The sequence below is a fragment of the Convolutriloba macropyga genome, chromosome 5, assembly GCF_964194025.1.
Source record: "Convolutriloba macropyga chromosome 5, txConMacr16.3, whole genome shotgun sequence".
Classification (NCBI taxonomy): Eukaryota; Metazoa; Xenacoelomorpha; order Acoela; family Convolutidae; genus Convolutriloba; species Convolutriloba macropyga.
This window is the reverse complement of record NC_134472.1, coordinates 8,499,275-8,521,587: the sequence shown is the minus strand read 5'-3', so window position 1 is coordinate 8,521,587 and position 22,313 is coordinate 8,499,275. Positions and strand designations below refer to the sequence as shown.

The 22,313-nt window shown below is 35.2% G+C and overlaps 2 protein-coding genes across 3 annotated transcripts in view; both read right to left on the bottom strand.

Moving 5' to 3' along the window:
* The window catches only part of LOC142339107 (uncharacterized), a 382,233-nt gene that overhangs the window by 226,095 nt on the left and 133,825 nt on the right, over positions 1-22,313 (bottom strand). The gene's annotated exons all lie outside the window — the stretch shown is intronic.
* LOC142339701 (uncharacterized) overlaps positions 1-22,313 on the bottom strand; it is a 190,353-nt gene that overhangs the window by 145,101 nt on the left and 22,939 nt on the right. The window lies entirely within an intron of this gene.

Genomic DNA, 22,313 nt, shown 5'->3' with positions numbered 1-22,313 from the left:
AATGTAGTTAGTTTTTTTTACTAATTTGCTTTACTTATTGTACTTGTTCCCCATTTTAACTAGTAAATTCATCCAATAAAATGAAGAGCAATTTTTTTTGCTCTTTAGATTTATAAAAACTAAAATCCGGTCAATAAAAGCATTGCGCCCAATGAACAAATTTTTACGCAAAGATAACTACGCTAAAACAATTTCAAATTTGAAGTTTTATAAACCTGTTTCTCAAACAATTTTAGATAAATCTCTTGGCTTTCTTGAATTGAAAAACTTGGTGTAGAGTTAGCAAAATATAAACAAAAGAAAAGCAATATTAGTAGCCAACCGGAACTTTAGCAAAACTTTAAGACAAAAGATCTTTTTTTTATTTCTCTTCGTATTTATTAAAAAGTTTACCTAATTGAACAATGCCAACAACACAGCTAGAGATAGTTAACCTCATGGTAAAAATTCATGAAACATTGAAAAACTCTTAAGGAAAACTCAGAAATCTTTTTATGCTTTCTCTGCCAACAAAAAGTTTTCTGGTTTTCAAAGTAAAAAACTGAAGTGCTCACTTTAGATTAGTTGCTTCCCAATTAAGCGCTCTGGCTGTAACTTAGGCTTCAATGTTCGAACGATTATTAAATCATTTAACTGGAATCCATCAAAGGCAACGAACTCATCAAATCACTTTGTAGAACTTCTTATTTGAATAATAGTAGCCAAAAACATCTAAACAGCCATTGATGGTTAAAATTAAAAAAAAATCCCGCAAAACCCGTAAGTGAAAACAGTAAGTAAATTAAAGTTACTGGTTCCAAAGTTGGCATTTAAGTTAGATCATTGACCAAAGAAAACGTTATTGTAGAAAAAGGTTTTAATGGAAATTGAATTCACAGAATGTCATTAACCGATGAAGTACTGATATGAAAAATGAATTCAATGAATAAAAAGTTTAATATTACAAAATTTAAAGACCAAAAAATGTTCTCAAAACAAATCTCTAAGACATAAAAAGTTCCAAGGAAACAAATGTTAATTACCAAAAAAAGTTCATTTTCAAAAAGGGAGATCAATGGCTCCCAATTTTTAACAAAGAAAGTGTCTGTTAACAGAATAGTTTTCATTTGTAAGTTTAGGGCCAATATAGAGGATTTACAAAAAGTTGCAAAACTTTTGATATAATCACTGAGAAAACTTTTCAACAAAAATTTTGTAGCAATTTGTTTAAGTCTGAGGATTTCATAACATTCAATTTTTCACGGCACGTTGTGTTAATCATTTGGGGTTTTTTCTTATATGAACGTTATTTTCTCTGGGTGTTTTTTTCCAAAACTGTTCTTCCTCTGCTATTTATTAAAATTAGCAATTGCGGAGCCGCCCACACACTCCAAACAAAGAAAAAATGCTGTTTGTATTTACAAAATTAATCGATTTTTTGTTTTACCCCCATTTTAAATCAGCTCCTTGAATAAAAAGATTAGTAAATTTTTTTTTGCTCTTTAGTTTTAGAAAAACTAAAATCCGGTCCTTATAAGCATTGCGCTTAATGACCAGATTTTTCCGCTAAAGAAAAAAATTAGGCTAAAACAGCTTCATCATTGAACTCTTATAAATCTATTACTATAACAAAATGAGAAGAATCTGGTGAATTTCAAGAATTGAGAAACCTCATGTAGGGTTAGCAAAACATAAACCAAAACAAGAAAGATGCAATATTAGTAGACAAACGAACAATTTGCAAAAACTTAAAACAAAACCTCAATTTTTGGTTCTTTCTTTTCGTCATAATTGAGAAGTTTACTTAATTGAGCAATGCTACGACCAGAGCTGCAGATATTTTTTTGACTCATGTTACTGGAACCCGTCAAAGGCAGTGAACCCATCAAATCACATTGTCGAACTTCTTATTCGATTGATAGTAGCCAAAAACCACTAAATAACCGATGTGAAAACCAGAAAGTAAATAAAAATTACTGGTTCCGAAATTGGTGGATCCGAATTCCAAGTTTGGCTAAGAAAATGAGGTAGTCCAAATAAGGAGATAATGAAATTCTGAAGTGAACTAAATTATTTTTCTAACCAATTTTAAGGTCAATTTCATAAGTCTAACATTTACTCTAATGAAATGCAGAACTGATAATTAACAATCAATACTTTTATTACTATTTAAACATCCATTATCGGCAGTCAAAAAACTTAAACTTTTTAAACTGTTTTTTAATCCATGTTTAGATTTTCCGAAAGATTTTAATATACTCAAACGCAACCGACAAACATTGCACGAGTTAATCTCAGAAAACTAAGAATTGGATTTGATTGTAATGATAGTAAATTTCTAAGAAAAAACCCTGCTAAAATAATTTGCGAAACAGGACCAGTCCTTCTCTGTGCAATTTACTAACAAAGTCGAATTGAAAAAAAATTTAAATATTCGATCTTATATCTGGTTTTTGGACACATTGTACTAAAGTGTGCTACACTTGGTTACACTATTCGATAATCTTAGTGCAATTTTGCGAATTTACGTTATAGTGCGTGGAGAACAAACATGAATTGGACAAATACCGTTTTATCATGTGAACAAATTACTATGTTTTTTTTAAAAAAAATACTATTTCAATAACAATAACTCAAACTAAGAATACCATGGCGTGATATAATCACGCCACTTCAAAAACGCCAACTTAACCTTGGTAACTCTGTCGACACTGCTATCTCTATCCAATAAGATAATAGAGAACCACGTGTCCGTGATAATAAAAGGAGCTTGCACGCTCAATCACCAATGAAAGGAGCTTGCACGCTCAAGACAAATTATTCCTTGAAGGGAATTGATGGGAAGGTTCAAATAGTACTAACACTATAGATGACCAAATTACGGATCTAGAATTCTTTACATACAGTGTTACAACATTGCTTTAACAGATCTTCTTGATCGCCATCCGCCATTTATAGTTTTAGTAATATTTGAACCTTCCCGTCATTTCCCTTCAAGGAATAATTTGTCTTCATTCTCCCCATTGCTATTGACACCAAAGTTGAATTACTACATTATTCAAAATGAACACATTTTTTGAAGGAGATGTTGATATCGCATGGTTTAGAGATTCTTGCCAACTTTCTGAGCATGTTAAATCTGCATGGATAAGTTTATCTAAACGGGTTTTTTTCAACAAAAAAAATTACAAAATTCTGACTTATATTACTCCGAATTCCAAGGCGAAGTTATTCTATTCCTTGAAAACCTAGAACAAAAAAATATTGTTTTTTATTTTGAATTGATGACAAAAAGCAAAATTAATCACTTTATGAAGATAACGCAAAACGATCAACAAAGTCTAAGCGTTAGTTCTTTAAACTATAGCTTTAAAGCTCACTTCGATTAAATCATTATTTAGAAGTACTCAAATAAAGATGAATTACGAAACCGAATTCTTTTTTTGTGGAGTTATATCAGCAACACTAACCCTTATGGTGTTGTATGCCTTAATTTTAATCTCCTTATTCATATACATTGCTTGTCATTACAGACCATTACATTAACCAGTACATTCTTCAACTCATTATCCAGCTTCAAATGTAATAACAGTACAACTCCTATAGAAAAACAACAAACGGTCTACTACGACGACAACCAAGAATATTGGACATACTATTTTGTACAGCTATGTATCTCAGGACATCGTCAGCACTTCTTCAAGACAAAAACACATAAACGAGAAGCTACGATGAACTTTAGAATTTTAACCAAGTAATCAACCTCAAAAACATTTAATGCTTAAATATTATAAATTTAAGCTAAATAATTTATTCATTTACGTAAAATTTGATGTTTTGATTTAATACCTGCGAACCGGGATGGCATGTACGGAAGTGTGCTACACTCAGTAACACTATTCGATAATCTTAGTGCTATTTTGAGAATTGGACAAAGCACTAAGTCATCTTAGTGCTATGACTTGGACAAAGCCCATTTTATCATGTGAACAAATTACTAAATATATTTAAAAAAACTACTATATTAGATCAATAACTCAAACTGAGAATACCATGACCTGATATTATCACGCCACTTTGAAAACGCCAATTTAAGCTTGGTAACTCTGTCGACACTGCTATCTCTATCCAATAGGATACGAGAGAACCACAAGTATAAAAAGAGCTGGCACGCTCAACCACCAGCACATTTTGGTCCCCGTTAACTTCTGGTTTAAATCATACTCCCGTATTGCTCCCTTGCTCAAATCTCAGCTTACTTGAGACAATTTTTAACTTAGGTTATTTTGTGACAAGTACTTAACTCAGAACTCTATAAGTCAGAAAATATTAACTTAGCACAATTTTGGAAATCAGGTAAGTTGAACTAAACTTCTCAAAGTTATAAGTTAAAATCTCTTAAATTCTATCTAATTTTCAAGTTAACTAAGAATAATTCAACCTGTGCTAACTAGTGCTATCTTAATCTTAATAACCTTAACTATTCTATCCCTTCATGCTGGGTCCATAATTGATGCTGTTTAACATAAGTTATTAATTCATATTTGCATTTAACTTTCTTTATTACTTAATTATATACCAAGTGTAGAACTAGGGGCTGAACTCTCAAGTTATACATGTGGTCCCGCGATTAACCCCGTTGTTAAAGTATCTAATGTACGGACCAGCAGTATAACATTTTTAACCAGGCTGAGTTGCCTGGCAGAATTTACCTCTTGTCATATTTACTCCAGAGTACAACTGTTACTTCAGGCGCTCGAAATTACAGGCCATGGTTGACCTCAAGAACACAGTATGGTCTGATCGGAGGCCAGCCAATTCATGGGCGAGTGGGTCTAGCCATAATCGCTTTTTGAGTAGAATTAGGTCTGGTCCGTAACAATTACTTGTCCACTTTACAACAAATCTAGATAACAAATTTTTCTTGAAAAACTGCCTAAGTGCAACTTTTAAGGCAGAGACGTGCACCAGTTCAACAGTGGTATACAATCCCGAGTCGAAAACAGAAGTTAATCTTGTAAGATCTTGCAAGATTCTTACAAGATTCTTACAAGACGTTGTTAAATCTTACAAGATTCTTACAAGATTCTTACAAGATCTTACAAGATTAACTTTTTCTTACAAGATTCTTACAAGATTCTTACAAGATTAACTTTTTTCTTACAAGATTCTTACAAGATTAATTTTTTTCGTACAAGATTCTTACAAGATTAATTTTTTTTTCTTACAGGAATCTTAGAAGATTAACTTTTTTGCCAGATTTTTTACAATTTACCAGATTTTTGCCAGATTTTTACTTTTTCGTCGTTTTTGTATTTCTTTTTATTACGGCAGCTTTCTGATAATCTGATCATTTTGCTTGAAATTGTGCCAAAAACCTTAATTTTTATGAAGTAAAAAAATTTTAGCCATCCTAAGTGATTTATTCGCGCTGAATAATAATATCTGATCAGATTATTTCGAGCACATCTCGATCGGTTCTGAGATAAATTCGAGCGCACGTGAGTCTGATCAGAGGTAATTTTGGTCTGGAGCAGTCTGATCAGAGATCATCTCCCTTTGGGTTCTCACGCTGGGCACCGTTGATGGGTTTGGATCACCTTTGTTTTTAAAGGATGTTTTTTCGGAAAATTTTATTAGAACGCTGAAATAGTGTCTTCATAACTCCCGTAGCTTCCGTTAAAGAAATAGAGAGATGCCGTTAGGGTCTTGTATGTTCTCATCCTCTTCAAGGCTGTAGTTGCTAAACACACGATTTGTCTGCCGCGTATCTATTGATCCATTCTTTGCCATTATGAGTAAAAGTCGAAAGAAATTTGTCCAGTCACCAGTTTAACTGTCATTAGCTGAAAATATGGAACAAAACATGAGACCATTTCGGGTTCAAAAATAATGACTATGCGGCTGTGCAAAAAGCACGAAGCAGTAAGTTCTCATATGCTTATGTTTTATGATAATAACAAGGAGCATTGGTATAACGTGCGGTTGCACATAATGTTCCAGCCCGTCATATACCGAACAATTACGACCTAAAATGTAAAATCTATTAAATCTAGATGCGCAAGAACAGATTATCAATTGTTAAAAACCCTGTTCCTGTAATAACAAGAACGATTTGAACAGTTGTAACATAATGTTGTCAAGTTCCGCCTGCGTGTGATTGATGAAACTTTAAAAAATGAATTAAATATATATATATATATATATATATATATATATATATACATATATATATATATATATATATATTATATATATATATATAATTGAAAGATTATTTTTTGGCATTCTGATCGTTTTATGCTCTAAGTTTCACAATGAACACCGTAATATCAGATTTTGAGACAATTCAATGGCATTTTTTTGATGAAAGCAAAAATTTTGTCCAAGGAATATATTGACGCTCATGAAAGAACAGAAACATTTTTTCTCAAAAACCAAAGCCGAAAAATTTTCTTTAAATATTGAATAAAAAAGTCTTTTATTATATGTAGATGTAGCTTAACAAGAGGTTTAAAACGAGCTTTAAAGCAACTGTGATACTTAATCAGAACTTAAGATTAGATACAGGATCGTCAAAATAAGATTCAACCAACCCTTACCAGTTTAGGAAACAATTCATTCTTCGTCAGTAGCTAGCTACGGTTTAGTGAAGCTAGCTTTAGCTTAATTGCTTAATTGAAGGAATTAATCTCAAATCTCAGCTTACTTGAGACAATTTTTAACTTAGGATATTTTGAGACAAGTTCTCAACTAAAAACTCTATAAGTCAGAAAATATTAACTTAGCACAATTTTGGAAATCAGGTAAGTTGAACTAAACTTCTCTAGGTTATAAGTTAACTTCTCTTCAATTCTATCTAATTTTCAATTTAACTTAGAAAATTTCAACCTATGCTAACTAGTGCCATCTTTATCTTAATAACCTTAACTATGCTCGGTTCATAATTGATGCTGTTTAACATAAGTTATTATTTCATATTTGCATTTAACTTTCTTTATTACTTAACTATATACCAAGAGTAGAACTAGAGGTTGAACTCTCAAGTTATACATGTGGTCCCGCGATTATCTCCGTTGTTAAAGTATCTAATGTACGGACCAGCAGTATAACATTTTCAACCAGGTTGAGTTGCCTGGCAGAATTTACCTCTTGTCATATTTACTCCAGAGTACAACTCTTACTTCAGGTGCTCAAAATTACAGGCCATGGTTGACCTCAAGAACACAGTGTGGTCTGATCAGAGGCCAGCCATTTCAAGGGCGAGTGGGTCTAGCCATAATCGCTTTTTGAGTACAATTAGGTCTGGTCCGTAGCAATTCCCGGGGCGATGTGGTAGAAATATGACTCGACAAAACGTCGTCTGGGGGGGTGTCATTCCGGGTCGTTAAATACACGGACCCGGAAGAAGTTAATGACCCGGTAAGTCGAATCATATATCTGGTATTTCAGAACAATGACCCGGTCTTTCTATTCATAAATCTGGTATTTCGGAACAATGACCCGGTCTGTCGAGTCATAATCCTACCGTTTCGAATCATAAATCAACGTAATTCGATTCATGCGGCCCCTACTTCGAATCATAAATCTACATAATTCGAGTCATGCATCTCGTATTTCGAATCATAAATCCACATAATTCGAGTCATGCATCTTGTATTTCGAATCATAAATCAGGTATTTCGGAACAATGACCCGGTCTATCGATTCATAAATTTGGTATTTCGGAACAATGACCCGGTCTGTCGAGTCATAATCCTACCGTTTCGAATCATAAATCAACGTAGCGACGTTTCGAGAGCTGAAATAGGTTAAATACTGTCGGAAAAAATCTACAGTTGAACTAACGAACAACTTTTTGAGATTTTCCAGTATGTTTTGGGCGTGTTTCCCTCCTCCTTCTCTCAACCGGGCTGGGGACCGGCTACGGCGGAGTTACAAACAAACAACTGTATGAGAATTGAGCAGAGCACTAGAAAAAAAAACTAGGCTCGAAAAGCTCTCTCCAAAAAAGAAACACTAAACAGACAAAGTAAAATAATAATAAAGGTATAATAATGTCATAGATTAAAACCAGAATTAAACAAGGAGGCTCGTTAATGTGCGATTGCACATAATGTTCCAACTATTCTCAAATAGACGTTTTAAAATAAAATTTTCAAATAAGCGAAAAACCTCAACTAAGAGACGAACTTTTTTCTATGACAGTTAGGCGGACCATTCTTTTTGCATTACAAACTAAATAGTACTGGTAGTCTGGGATATCAATTTGGTCCACTTTCAACAACTCTAAGACCTAATCAAAAAGACCTATTTTTAAAATTCGTTATTCGCGAAATTCGCAAATTTCCGTATGAAAACCCAACTTTTTTCCTAGGCAAGCTATACCAAAAAATCTTTTCGCTTTAGACTCTAGGTAATCATAGAAGACTCCATGCCGAGTTTGGTTCACTTTGGACAACTCTAAGACCTAATCAAAAAGACCTATTTTTAAAAATTATTTAAAATTAATTATTAGAAAATATCGCAAATTTCCGTATGAAAACCCAACTTTTTTCCTAGGCAAGCTATACCAAAAACTCTTTTCCCTTTAGACTCTAGGTACTCATGGGACACTCCATGCCGAGTTTGGATTGATTTGGACAACTCCTTGACCCCATGAAAAAGACCTATTTTTAAATTTCGTTATTCGCGAAATTCGCAAATTTCCGTATGAAAACCCAACTTTTTTCCTAGGCAAGCTATACCAAAAAATCTTTTCGCTTTGGACTCTAGGTACTCATAGAAGACTCCATGCCGAGTTTGGTTCACTTTGGACAACTCTAAGACCTAATCAAAAAGACCTATTTTTAAAAATTATTTAAAATTACTTATTAGAAATAATCGCAAATTTCCGTATGAAAACCCAACTTTTTTCCTAGGCAAGCTATACCAAAAAATCTTTTCGCTTTAGACTCTAGGTACTCATAGAAGACTCCATGCCGAGTTTGATTCACTTTGGACAACTCTAAGACCTAATCAAAGGACCTATTTTTAAAAATTATTTAAAATTACTTATTAGAAAATATCGCAAATTTCCGTATTAAAACCCAACTTTTTTCCTAGGCAAGCTATACCAAAAAATCTTTTCGTTTTAGACTCTAGGTACTCATGGGACAATCCATGCCGAGTTTGGATTGATTTGGACAACTCCTTGACCCCATGAAAAAGACCTATTTTTAAATTTCGTTATTCGCGAAATTCGCAAATTTCCGTATGAAAACCCAACTTTTTTCTTAGGCAAGCTATACCAAAAAAATCTTTTCGCTTTAGACTCTAGGTACTCATAGAAGACTCCATGCCGAGTTTGGTTCACTTTGGACAACTCTAAGCCCTAATCAAAAAGACCTATTTTTTAAAATTATTTAAAATTACTTATTAGAAATAATCGCAAATTTCCGTATGAAAACCCAACTTTTTTCCTAGGCAAGCTATACCAAAAAATCTTTTCGCTTTAGACTCTAGGTACTCATGGGACACTCCATGCCGAGTTTGGTTTGATTTGGACAATTCCTTGACCCCATGAAAAAGACCTATTTTTAAAATTCGTTATTCGCGAAATTCGCAAATTTCCGTATGAAAACCCAAGTTTTTTTCCTAGGCAAGCTATACCAAAAAATCTTTTCGCTTTAGACTCTAGGTACTAATGGGACACTCCATGCCGAGTTTGGTTTGATTTGGACAACTCCTTGACCCCATGAAAAAGACCTATTTTTAAAATTCGTTATTCGCGAAATTCGCAAATTTCCGTATGAAAACCCAACTTCTTTCCTAGGCAAGCTATACCAAAAAATCTTTTCGTTTTAGACTCTAGGTACTCATAGGAGACTCCAAGCCGAGTTTGGTTCACTTTGGACAACTCTAAGACCTAATCAAAAAGACCTATTTTTAAAAATTATTTTAAAATTACTTATTAGAAATAATCGCAAATTTCCGTATGTAAACCCAACTTTTTTCCCAGGCAAGCTATACCTAAAAATTTTTTCGCTTTAGACTCTAGGTACTCATGGGACACTCCATGCCGAGTTTGGTTTGATTTGGACAACTCCTTGACCCCATGAAAAAGACCTATTTTTAAAATTCGTTATTCGCGAAATTCGCAAATTTCCGTATGAAAACCCAACTTCTTTCCTAGGCAAGCTATACCAAAAAATCTTTTCGTTTTAGACTCTAGGTACTCATAGGAGACTCCATGCCGAGTTTGGTTCACTTTGGACAACTCTAAGACCTAATCAAAAAGACCTATTTTAAAAATTATTTAAAATTACTTATTAGAAATAATCGCAAATTTCCGTATGAAAACCCAACTTTTTTCCTAGGCAAGCTATACCAAAAAATCATTTCGCTCTAGACTCTAGGTACTCATAGGACACTCCATGCCGAGTTTGGTTTGATTTGGACAACTCCTTGACCCCATGAAAAATACCTATTTTTAAAATTCGTTACTCGCGAAATTCGCAAATTTCCGTATGAAAGACTAACTTTTTTCCTAGACAAGCTATAGCAAAAAAAATTTTCGCTTTAGACTCTAGGTACTCATAGGAGACTCCATGCCGAGTTTGGTTTACTTTGGAAAACTCTAAGACCTAATCAAAAAGATCTTTTTTTAAAAATTACTTATTAGAAATAATCGCAAATTTCCGTATGAAAACCCAACTTTTTTCCTAAGTAAGCTATACCAAAAAATCTTTCGCTTTAGACTCTAGGTACTCATGGGACACTCCATGCCGAGTTTGGTCCAATTTGAAGAAGTTTTTGACCATACGGAAAAGACCTACTTTTAAAAATGCTTATTCCGAATAATCGCAACTTTTCGTTCGAAAATGTAACTTTTTCCAGGGGCAAGCAAAAAAATTTTTTTGTATAGACTCCAGCTGGAGTCTTATACAAAACGAATTTTTCTTTTGCTTGCCCCTGGAAAAAGTTACATTTTCGAACGAAAAACTGCGATTATTTCGAAAAAGTATTTCTAAAAATAGGTCTTTTTCGTATGGTTAAAAACTTCTTCAAATTGGACAAAAGTCGGCATGGAGTGTCCCATGAGCACCTAGAGTCTGAAGCAAAAAATTTTTTGCTATAACTTGTCTAGGAAAAAAGTTAGCCTTTTATACGGAAATTTCCAATTATTTCGAATAACTTGCAATTATTGAATTTTAAAAATAGGTCTTTTTCATTGTGTCAAAGAGTTGTTCAAATCGGATCAAACTTGGCACAAAGTCTTTCCATGGTAACTAGGTGCCAAGTTTGATCCGATTTGAACAAAGTTTTGGCCCAATGAAACAACACTTTTTTAAAATTCGCTAATGGCGAAATTAGCAAATTTCCGTATGAAAAGCTAACTTTTTTTCCGAGGCAAGCTATAGCAAAAATTTTTTTGTGTTACACTTTAACTGCACTCCTACCGAGTGGTACTCCTACCGAGTTCAATTTGATTTGAACAATTCTTTGACCCGATGAAAAAGAATTTTTTAGAATTCCTTTTTTGCGAAATTCAAAAAGTTCCCTATGAAATACTAACTTTTTTACTAGGCAAGCTATAGCAATTCATTTTCTCCTAAACTCTACCTACACAGTGGATACCCCATATCAAGTTTGGTTCAATTTGGACAATTTTTTGATCCAATCAAAAGTAACTGGAGTTAATATTCGTTCAGCCTAAAATTCTAGAGTTAATAACTAGAGTTAATATTCGTTCAGCCTAAAATTCTAGATTTAATAACTAGAGTTAATATTCGTTCAGCCTATATTTCGCATCAACCTAAAAGTTTTGTTGGATAATACTGACACTCATATTAACCACACTCACTAAATGCATGAAAAACAAGAAAGAAGACAAGCTTTCAATTGGTTTCTTTATCATAAACATAAAACATCGGAGTTTTTAATTGCGCATTAATTGAGAGAAATTAGTTCCTTTATCACAAACATAAAACAGAGTATAAACTTAGCACATTTTTTAAAAAAATGTTCGAAATAAGCACAGCCTAAGAAAGTTTGTTATCATGAGCAAACAATTAAAATTTAGCACTGTAGATCTGATCGAAATAGTAGTCAGTGTTCGCTATCAGAGGAATCGTAGTAGTCTCCAAGAACCGAAATCAGAGGATACAAAGCTTGCTCTTGCTCGTCGCTCATTTCAACTTCAGTAACCCATGCCATAAAGGACTCAAATTCTGGGGTATTTGGGGTCAAAGATAATGTATGCTCAACTCCGTCATTCAAAAGGATCATTTGAACCATTTGTATTGGCTGCCACGTTGTCAAAACTGCGGTCTCGAAAATTACCACAAATCTGAGTACTACAAAAGATCCCATCACTAATGTCCCCGGTACGCTGATCAGTAGCTGGGAACTCATTTCGAGAAACTAAAAATCTTCGTGACCATTAGAAAAAAAGTACAACTTATGAGCAATGTCATAACATTAGCCGGAAGGCAACACACCCTCCAGTCTATGTCAAGATATAAACGAAAAAAGCCTGAAGCAAAATAGAAAATTATGGAATGAAAGTGATACTTTTGCGGCAGAAGGCAATACACCCTCCGACCCTCCTCGAAAAACTAGTAAAACACAAGCTTGTCCTCGATTTATAATATGTATTTTTTGTTAGCCAGTTGGAAAAGCAAAAAAGCAAGTTCAATTCAGCATCAAAAAAGCAGGGGTATCAAATCTTTAATACAATTAAGTAGAAAACAAACTACATTTGAACAATTCAAAAATCTAAAAGAACCAGCTTGAACAATTTACTAGAGAAAACCAGAAACTATCGTGCTATTTAAAAGCTTAAGATCTTGCCCGGCTCAAAAAAGTCCATTCATCTCTATATCATCGCTTTGGTTAGACGACACCGAAACAGTTGTTGTGAAACTTTCATCTTGTGTCAAATCGATTATCTCAACAGGTCGAAGACGTTCCAGGTCTTCTACTCTTTTCGTAAGGAGAGCAACCTTTTCCTCCAAAGCAAAGATCTCACTCCTGAGCAAGTCAACTTCACTTGATTCGACATTACCAGCTATGTCAGCAGGTTGTATTCGATAAATCAAACGGTTGTTCTCAAAACTCAAAAATGTTTGTCTCATTACGTCTGGAAGGATGCAAATTTTTAGAACAAGCAAAAGAAAAATAATGTAGAGAGATTGGAATTTGCCTGCGTTCTGCAAGATGACTTTGTTTTCAACTAAGTTTCGCAAGATGATTGTTTAAAATTTATGTCAATAAAATAAAACAAGCAATACGTTAAAAAGTCATGCAGCAAAATTACTATTCAAAATATCGCCTGAGTTTTGCAAATTGATTGTTTTCAATATATACAATGACAATAACAGATCATACGTTAATGAATCAACAGCGTAGCTATAATCAAAATTGAAACTGAAAACTAAAAATTAATCATGCTCAAAGTTACTGAGTAGTGGAACAAGATACAAATTGTCCTCAATTTTTACAGGAAAAAACTTTATTTCTAATGCATCTACTGCAACATGAATTGTGCTATTCTTGTCTTCAACGACGTATGCAAAATTAGAAACCGGACCTTCTGGTTGTTGAACAAGTTTAAATGTTGAAACAATTTTTTGTTCACGAAGCACACAAAATTTACTATCCAGCTCATTGAAGAAAAGAATTTTCCCAATAGCCATTGTTGACGCGTCTACACATGCAAAAATATCTGCACCTGATTCCCGCCCGTACGCTGAAGAGCCAAAATAAAAATTCTTTCCGAATCGACAGAACACTCGAGCTGACGGATTGTTGAACCTGAATTCTCTTAATTCTTCTGATTCTACGAGGCCAAATTCTTCGTTCACATCCGACGGATTGTCAGAAAACCTTAGAAACTGCGCCAAATCATCTTCACTATAATCTATCTCAGAAACCACTTTGCCTCTGATGAACCTCTCTACCATTAGTTTACAGTGGTTTGTTGTTCCAGTTAACGGAGCAATCAGAAGGTGAAGAGCCGATTCAAACATTGATGCTGAAGTAACGAAGAGAGGACCAATCTCAGCTGCTTGCCAAGCAAGATGTCTCAATAGATGGAAATTGATCGACTCGAACTTCTTGGGATTTTTTTCAGCCATGCTGACGCAAAACTTGTCTAACAAAAGTCTGCAAAATTTAAAGTTTCGATTGTCACCATATAAACTGGGCAAAGAAAAAACTAGTTTAAAAAGATCCGTTTTATCGGACCTCCGGTCTTCTCCAAACAAAAAAATGGGTAAGACGATGGGCGCCAGATATAGCAAATGAACTTTTAGCTCGCTGGCTTTCATATTTGCGAGATGATCGAAAGATTGCACTGATCGTTTTATTTCTCTTGGAGTTTGAATACCCGAAAGTATTTTATTCAATTTTCTTTTACGGTCTGCTTTCATGCGGTCGTAAAAATACGTTAGTAGGTCCCTCGATACGCCAAGAAAAAGTTGATGCATTTTATCAACCGGCGAAGAGAGCGGCTGATTAGCGGTAACAGAAAAAATTTTGCTCCTGCCCTTTACTCCTTGAGTGAGTTTTTCAAAATCACTCTTTTTACCGTTGAGGGTTTTGAGTTTTTGTTGAGATCCCTCATCCAGGTTCTTCAAGTTCTCCAGATAACTTTCAGGAGACCGCATATTTTTATGAACATCAAAGTCATGTGGATAGTGATGCGCTCCATCTTTGTGGAAGCCACGCTGAGTGCAGAGAGAGCAACCATAATATCCGTTGCATTGTTTGATATTCAATACTTTTGCTTTGCCAATTAAATCTGCTACAAAAAAGATTGGCTCGAACTTAACCTTAACTCGATCACCATCCAGTGTTACCTCCTCATGCGTAGATATCTGTCGCTCGAAATGATCAAAAATGTCGTCAAAATTCGGTGTCCCGTTTCCAACAAAAAGAGATCCTAAAATTATGTTTTGAAACATCTGTCGTTTCTTCGGAGGTAGATCGGCAATCGCTATCAGGAGCGGCCAGGCTGTTTTAGGAGGAGATTTTGAGACCAGGGCTCCATTCAAAATTAACCTAATTGTCACTTGCCGTTCAATAACTTCCAGTTTAGGCATAATTATATCGTTTGTTGTTTTTCTCAACTCTGCGTATCTCAACATGCCGTTGATCGAATTTTGAACAATTTTCAGGAGAAGCGGACTGAAATTGAGATAAATTTGTTCACCGTTCGACAAAAGTTCTTTTCTACATTGATACTGAGCGGCAAATTCACCCAACTTCTTTTTTATTGTCCATGGTGCTAAACTTTCACCATTGAAAATAATTTGATCGCGTTTTAGAAGTTCGTACATCATTTGGTCAGAACAATTATGCTTTATTACTAACGACATGATGGACAAAGCTAGATTTGACACAGAGACTGGTCTGCAGTCACTCACAAAATCACATAGAGAAGATCGATTGAATGAGGCAAGTTCCCTTACAGCTTCGGTGTCAGACTGTGAACTTTCATCGCTTTCATACTCGGGGAAAATTGAAATTGAGCGTTGTTCAATGACTCGTCAGTTGTTCCATTACTGCTGCCCATTTCGTCGTCAATAGAATCTGATGTGATGATTTGAGGAACCGCAGTATTGTTTGGGGAAGTTTCTATAGGAAAAGAGGGCGCTTCATTTAATGAGGACAGGCTAAAATTCGATGAGTCGTCGTATTAAGCAAAGAAAGAATCAAACTCTGTTGCATGTTGTGCATATCGAATTTCTGCTTTTGGTAGACGTTTTCGTTTTACAGCTCTCACTACAGTTTGTGAAGTTGATTGCACTAAATTTGCACTCCTTCCATGCTCTTCTGTCTTACTGCAAAGACAATCGACATTTTCTTCTCCAAAAGCGTCTTCGTTGTAGAAGGTTGTCAGCTCTTCATTGGGTTCTATTTGCTTCAGCGCTCGCAACCTAACACATTGTCGTCCACGATAACCACTTTTCATGTAGTAGTCGCAATTAGCTTTACAGGAATGATTAGCCCACCTAGCCACTCCAACTAGGAGTTTTCCTCCTTCCATAACTGACCAGTCTTTATACGAGTTTTCTTTTGGCAGGTTAGCTAACAATCCAACGGCCACCTCAATTTCACCAGGCTTGATGGCGCTCATCGACCGATTCACCAAGCAAAATCCTCCGTATTTGTCTGGTTCAATACTCAGTCCAAAATCCATAGCAGCTTTGTATGATTCGCTCATATCCATAAACAATTTTTTCAGCTTTCGGTCATTGCGCAGTTTTAATTCAAAATCATCCTTACTCCATAGCACAGTCAAAAGTTTTGGTGAATTGGGGAAATCTTTCAACAATTTTTCAGACAGTTGTCCTTCGATTTGCGCTAGGTTTTCGCACTCACTCATTGCTAACTGGAACCTAAACTTTTAGTGAAGCGCAAAACCAGTAAAAAAACTCTCATTGGTACAAGAGGGGAACATATATTCGTAGCACTGCACAAATTTTACCAAAGCACCTAGCTTTTAACTCTTCACCAAGGAAAATTCAATTACTTTCTCTAGAAGGCAACATCCTCAGAGCAACTCAAATTTTTTTTCAAAATAACACTGTCTCTTTGCACAAACCTGCGATTTTTCCCCTTAGTACCAGAAGGCAACACGCCCTCGTAGCAAAGGATAAAATCACAATAAATCACGCGCCTTTAAATCTTCACCTAATAGTTTCTCGTTTATTTCTGCGAGGCAACACGCCCTCACAGCTTTCTCACTATTCTAAACAAGACTTATGCTCCCTTTAAGTGGTCACATTTAAATTCTCTCTTTAGTACCAAAGAGCAACACACCCTCATGGCACTCAAACACAACAAACTCTGACTGTTAGCGCAAAACCAGTAAAAAATCGCATTGGTGCAAGAGGCAAACAGATACTGGTAGCACTGCACAAATTTTACAAAAGCACCTCGTTATTATTTCTTCAGCTTGAAGTTTTCATTTACTTTCTCTAGAAGGCAACTTTATCATAGCATCCCGAATTTTTCAATATTACACACTGTCTCTGCACAAACCTGCGACATTTCTCCTTAGTACCAGAAGGCAACACGCCCTCGTAGCAAAGGATAAAATCACAATCAATCACGCGCCTTTAAATCTTCACCTAATAATTTCTCGTTTATTTCTGCGAGGCAACACGCCCTCACAGCCTTCTCACTATTCTAAGCAAGACTTATGCTCCCTTTAAGTGGTCACATTTAAATTCTCTCTTTAGTACCAGAGAGCAACACACCCTCATGGCACTCAAACACAACAAACTCTGACTGTTAGCGCAAAACCAGTAAAAAATCGCATTGGTGCAAGAGGCAAACAGATACTGGTAGCACTGCACAAATTTTACAAAAGCACCTTGCTATTATTTCTTCAGCTAGAAGTTTTCATTTACTTTCTCTAGAAGGCAACATCATCATAGCATCCCGAATTTTTCAATATTACACACTGTCTCTGCACAAACCTGCGACATTTCTCCTTAGTACCAGAAGGCAACACGCCCTCGTAGCACAGGAAAAAAATCACACGAAATCACCGCCTTTAAACCTTCACCTAATAGTTTCTCGTTTATTTCTGCTCGAGGCAACACGCCCTCATAGCCTTCTCACTATTTTAAACAAAACCTATGCTGCTTTTAAGCGGTCACCTTTAAATTATCTGATTAGTACCAGAGAGCAACACACTCTCGGAGCACTGCGCAAACTCCACGTAAAAAATATTGCTATTAAATCTTCACCTAGACCTTTTTCATTGATTTGTTCTTGATGGCAACACAACCGAATATCAATTTCACATTTCTTAGCAACATAACTGTCAGAGCAAAGCAGTAACATATCTCATTGGTATCAGGGAGAATTACACCTTCATAGCAGCGCACTAATTTAACAAAAAATAACAATGCAATAGGAAAAAGTTGTTTCAAAACTTTATTTTTGAGCGTTATCAAACATTGTGTTCAGTTCGATTTAATAGTATCGATTAAATTTAGCGGCACAAGAGATGCAGTGGCTATTTAAGATGAACTGATTTTTCAAACTATTGTTTAACAAGCAGTTAACAATCGCTACTAAACCAAAACGGGTTGTAATCAAAACTAACATAGCTTTAATAAGAAGGGGGGGTGAAAGAATTCACTATAAAATTCTAAAACTATTTAGAATCCTTGCTGCTTGACATGAGCACCTGTTTGTTTTTTTTCTGTTTGCTAACTCAGTAGTATGGCACATTTTCAATTGATAGGTTCTCTTCTGTTGTCTATTTCATTTTCTGTGCTGTTTCTCTCTTCATGAACAAGTTGTGATCGATAGCTTTTCACTTCTCTTCCCGCTTGATTGGCTGCATCCTTTGCCATTTTGAATGCCAATCGGGGAGTAAGCGGATACTTACCGTTGATAACTTCTAAAGCATTGTAAAGAATGTCGACAACTCTATACCTTTATCAGCACAGCGCCTATTTAAACAATTACTATATTTGCTCTAATCTAAGAATTTGAAGAACCTTACAAAAGATAAACATGACAAAGTTGGTTAGTTTATGAAACGTTTAATACCCTAAGCAAAACAATAAACATTTATCTTTTCCTCCGGTAGTGGCAGGAGATTTTTAGAGCATATGTTGATTGTCACTCATCTTTCTTTCCATTATCTAATTTATTAAGACTTTATATATTTAAAAAACAAACGTTATATTTAAAACACAAAACCCGTTAACAAAACCCTAATGTTGATTATAATTGTTGCTCTTAAAAGTCTAACCAAAAAACCGCTTAACATCAGAGCCCTTTGCCTCTTTTCTAGTTGAATGCTCAGCGCCAATCATCGTTTCAACGAGTCCATTTTGTCCAAAAATTTCCTTGCGAAGGGCTCGTCCTAGCCTGCTAGGAAATTCATTGGCTTCAATTTGCATCAAATCAACATCTCCTTTCATAACACTGACAACGGGGAACGTTTCAAGAAGATGCGGATTTTGATCGACACTCTCAAACCCAAACTTTTGGATTCTCACGCACTCCTCTAACTCCTCCAGCTAAACAAAACGCTTTTAAATGTTAGTATCATTTTGATATGAAACTCATAGCGCTAGAAAACAACCAAGAAAAAAGTCTTTTTTACTGAATTTACAGAACGTCTTTAGTGTCATAAATACGTATTGTCTAAAAAAGACGTAGAGTCAAAAAAGAAGCAAAATTGTAGAATTTTGTAACCAAAATATTTTAATACAATTTTCAACAGAAACCTAGCTTCAGAAGTTGAAACATGAAAATTTTTGTGCAATTTTGCCGGCCATTTTTTCTTGTTCAATTTTTCGAGCAACGAAGCAGCGACTGCCTTAGATTTTTATTTTGTCTAGACATTAATTTCAAAAAACTGCAAACAGATACTACCAAATCATTGAACTCGTTCACCAGCTTCCTCTTGCGGCGATCTGATTGCCTCTTAATTTTCTGGAAACTGGAATCGGCCCGTGCCATCCTTGATTGATGTTCCGCAAAAAAAAAGTTGAAACTGCTCACATGACGAACTTTTATTTTTGGCGCTCTCTATTTCGGCAGTCTTCGTTGCGTTATAGTTAACTATCAGAGATGTTGACCCCGCAGCCTGGGACACATGCTGCGTAAGAGGGGAATGAAGAGGAGTTTCGCAATCTTCTGAATTGACCTCCTCATCTCTGTTGTCACGAAGAATTGTCTCCGAAACGAAGCTTGGAGGTTCTCCTTTTTTCAATTGAGCCAAAACAACAAGTTTATGACGTGATATTTCAGATTGTGAACTTTTTCCGAGATAGATGCATTCTGGTTGAGGCTCATTGTGAATCATTGGATATGCTTGACCTAGCTCCAGACTTAATTTATATTTCCAGGAAGTCCCCTGTGGCCAGCTCGATGAATTCAGGGCAGTTGAGAACGCATTTTTGCCATAATAAAACAAAAATCTGCTGTCTCGCACTTGACTTTGGGCTGTTTCCTGCAACTCAACTTCACTGTCAGTGCTGAATTTTGTGGGCTTCACTATCTTCCTGCCCTTACTAGACGTTCGAGTTGCCATTTTTCAATCACTGAAGAGCAGAGTTTATTTTACAAAAACTGTTCATTTCACTCGCAACCGTTTTCAAGAACAACGCCCACGTTGTAGCAACAGCAGCGAGAAATAGATTGAAATCAACGCAAAGTGCTAGAGGGCAACACACCCAAATAGCACCATCAAAAAAATTCCGATCAAGCCTCGAGTTAATTCCAACAAGAAATCGAAAATTTATATCAGTCGGAAGGCAACACGCCCTCCTAACCATTTCAGAATTTAGAAACTTAGCTTTACACTTACCCGAGCCAAAAAGATATTTATGTAGAAAAGCACTTAATATTATAAAAATTACGATTTCGTTTGGAAGGCAAATCACATATTTAGCATTGTTAAGATTTCTTTAAATAAAGCTTTGGAATTCAATAAAGACTTTGGGCTCTTGCTAAGCTTTTGCTTTCCCTATTATGTGCCTCACTCTCTTCTAATAAATCGGAAGGCAACACGCCCTCCTAACCATTTCGGAATTTAGAAACTTAGCTTTACACTTACCCAAGCCAAAAAGATATTTATGAAGAAAAGCACTTATTATAAAATTTACGAATTCTTTCGGAAGGCAAATCACATATTTAGCATTGTTATCATTTCTTTAAATCATAACTTTAGAATTCAGTAAAGGCTTTGGGCTCTTGCTAAGTTTTTGCTTTCCCTATTATGTGCCTCACTCCTTTTTTATAAAAAAATTGCTGATGCTCAAACCTACGGCAACAAAGACAAGAAATTTAAATCTTTTCTTATTCTCTTAATAAATCTGCAAAAAAAAATGGACATTCGAAAAAAATTTAATTCTCTACAAACAAAACATCTTATAGAATAAAGTCAGAAGAACTAACAAAATTGAGCGAGAAATTATCAAGCAAAACAAGACTCAAAAAAGCCTTTGGCGAACCTTTTTTTTGCAAAACTAATTATATCTGACAGGGAAATTTATGTAAACTTTTAAGAATGCGAACTTTAAGACAAAGAATTCGACAATTGAACAAATAGCAGAACAAACTATTCTGATTGAATTGACTCATGCCTTTTCTTAAGTTGAGCTTTTCTGATTTCCTTCGCTCCAGCACTGTATTTCCCTGTTCCTGCCAATCGGTCTTTGACGTTTAGTCCCGCCTTATTTGCAGCTGTTCTAGCCTTTTTCGCAGCCAGGGGGTGCTTTCTTCTGGGAAATTTTCTTTGAACTGATCCTAAAGCAAAAAGGGACATAAATACGGTTGAGCACCAAAAATAAGAATCTTTACTTTTTTGCGAAAATTTAATCTCAAAAAAGCCCTCGAAATTTTTTCTTATAAAAAAGAATTTCGATTAAACCTTTTACTTTTATTTGGCATATGGCTCAAATTAAAGTGACTCAAAATTACTCAAGTACTTCAGAACGAGTTCGGAGTCTGCTGCGGCTCGTCCCGATGCCATTGTGCGTTGAGGAGTAATCATGTCAGTTGACAACCCATTTTCTCCAAAAATCCACCTTCTCAAATGCAAACCATAGTGGGCAGGATTATGTCCTTTATATATATGATCCAAATTCCTGTTATCAAGACCATATTGCACTTCTGGTGTCTCTTCAATCTCCTGGAAATTTTCGACATTGTCCTCAAGAATTGTATCCTCGGACAGGGCGAGTCTTTCTGGTTCCAAATCCTTAATTGTCTTGCTCACCTATTAATTAAAAAAAGTCTTGAGAAATGACGAAAAAGTGTTGGTAAGGGCATTGAAAAACTCAACACAAAAGAACCTTTAGTACTGATCCAAATCAGTGACAAAAATGTTAGCGTTTTGCTTGAAAAAACATCCCTCAAAAAATAAACACGAGAAATTTGCAAAATTTTCAAGTAAAAAACTCCGGCGTAGTTGTGGAGTTATAAAATGTTGCTAGCAATATCCTGAACAAGGGTTAAACTTACAATACTGGAGATCTTTTGCTTCATTTCCATAATTTTTGATGCATACTCGTTGCCCATGTCCTCTAGAACCAATCCCATTTGACGCACTTTTTCCTCATTCTGAAGAAGAGCCTCTGAAAGCTTTTGGTGGTCTTCACAACACTAAATCAAACCACATTTTTATTGCCATAGGTATATTAAATGTTTCTTGATCCTAAAATTTTTAATAACTCGCAAGAAAGTGTGTTATGTTTGTGTATATCGAAAGAGAAACGACAACAGTCATTTCAATTAAAAACGCGAAACACTTGTTGAAGAAAAATACATGCATGTGCATTGATATGTTTATATAAAATTTGAATTGATAT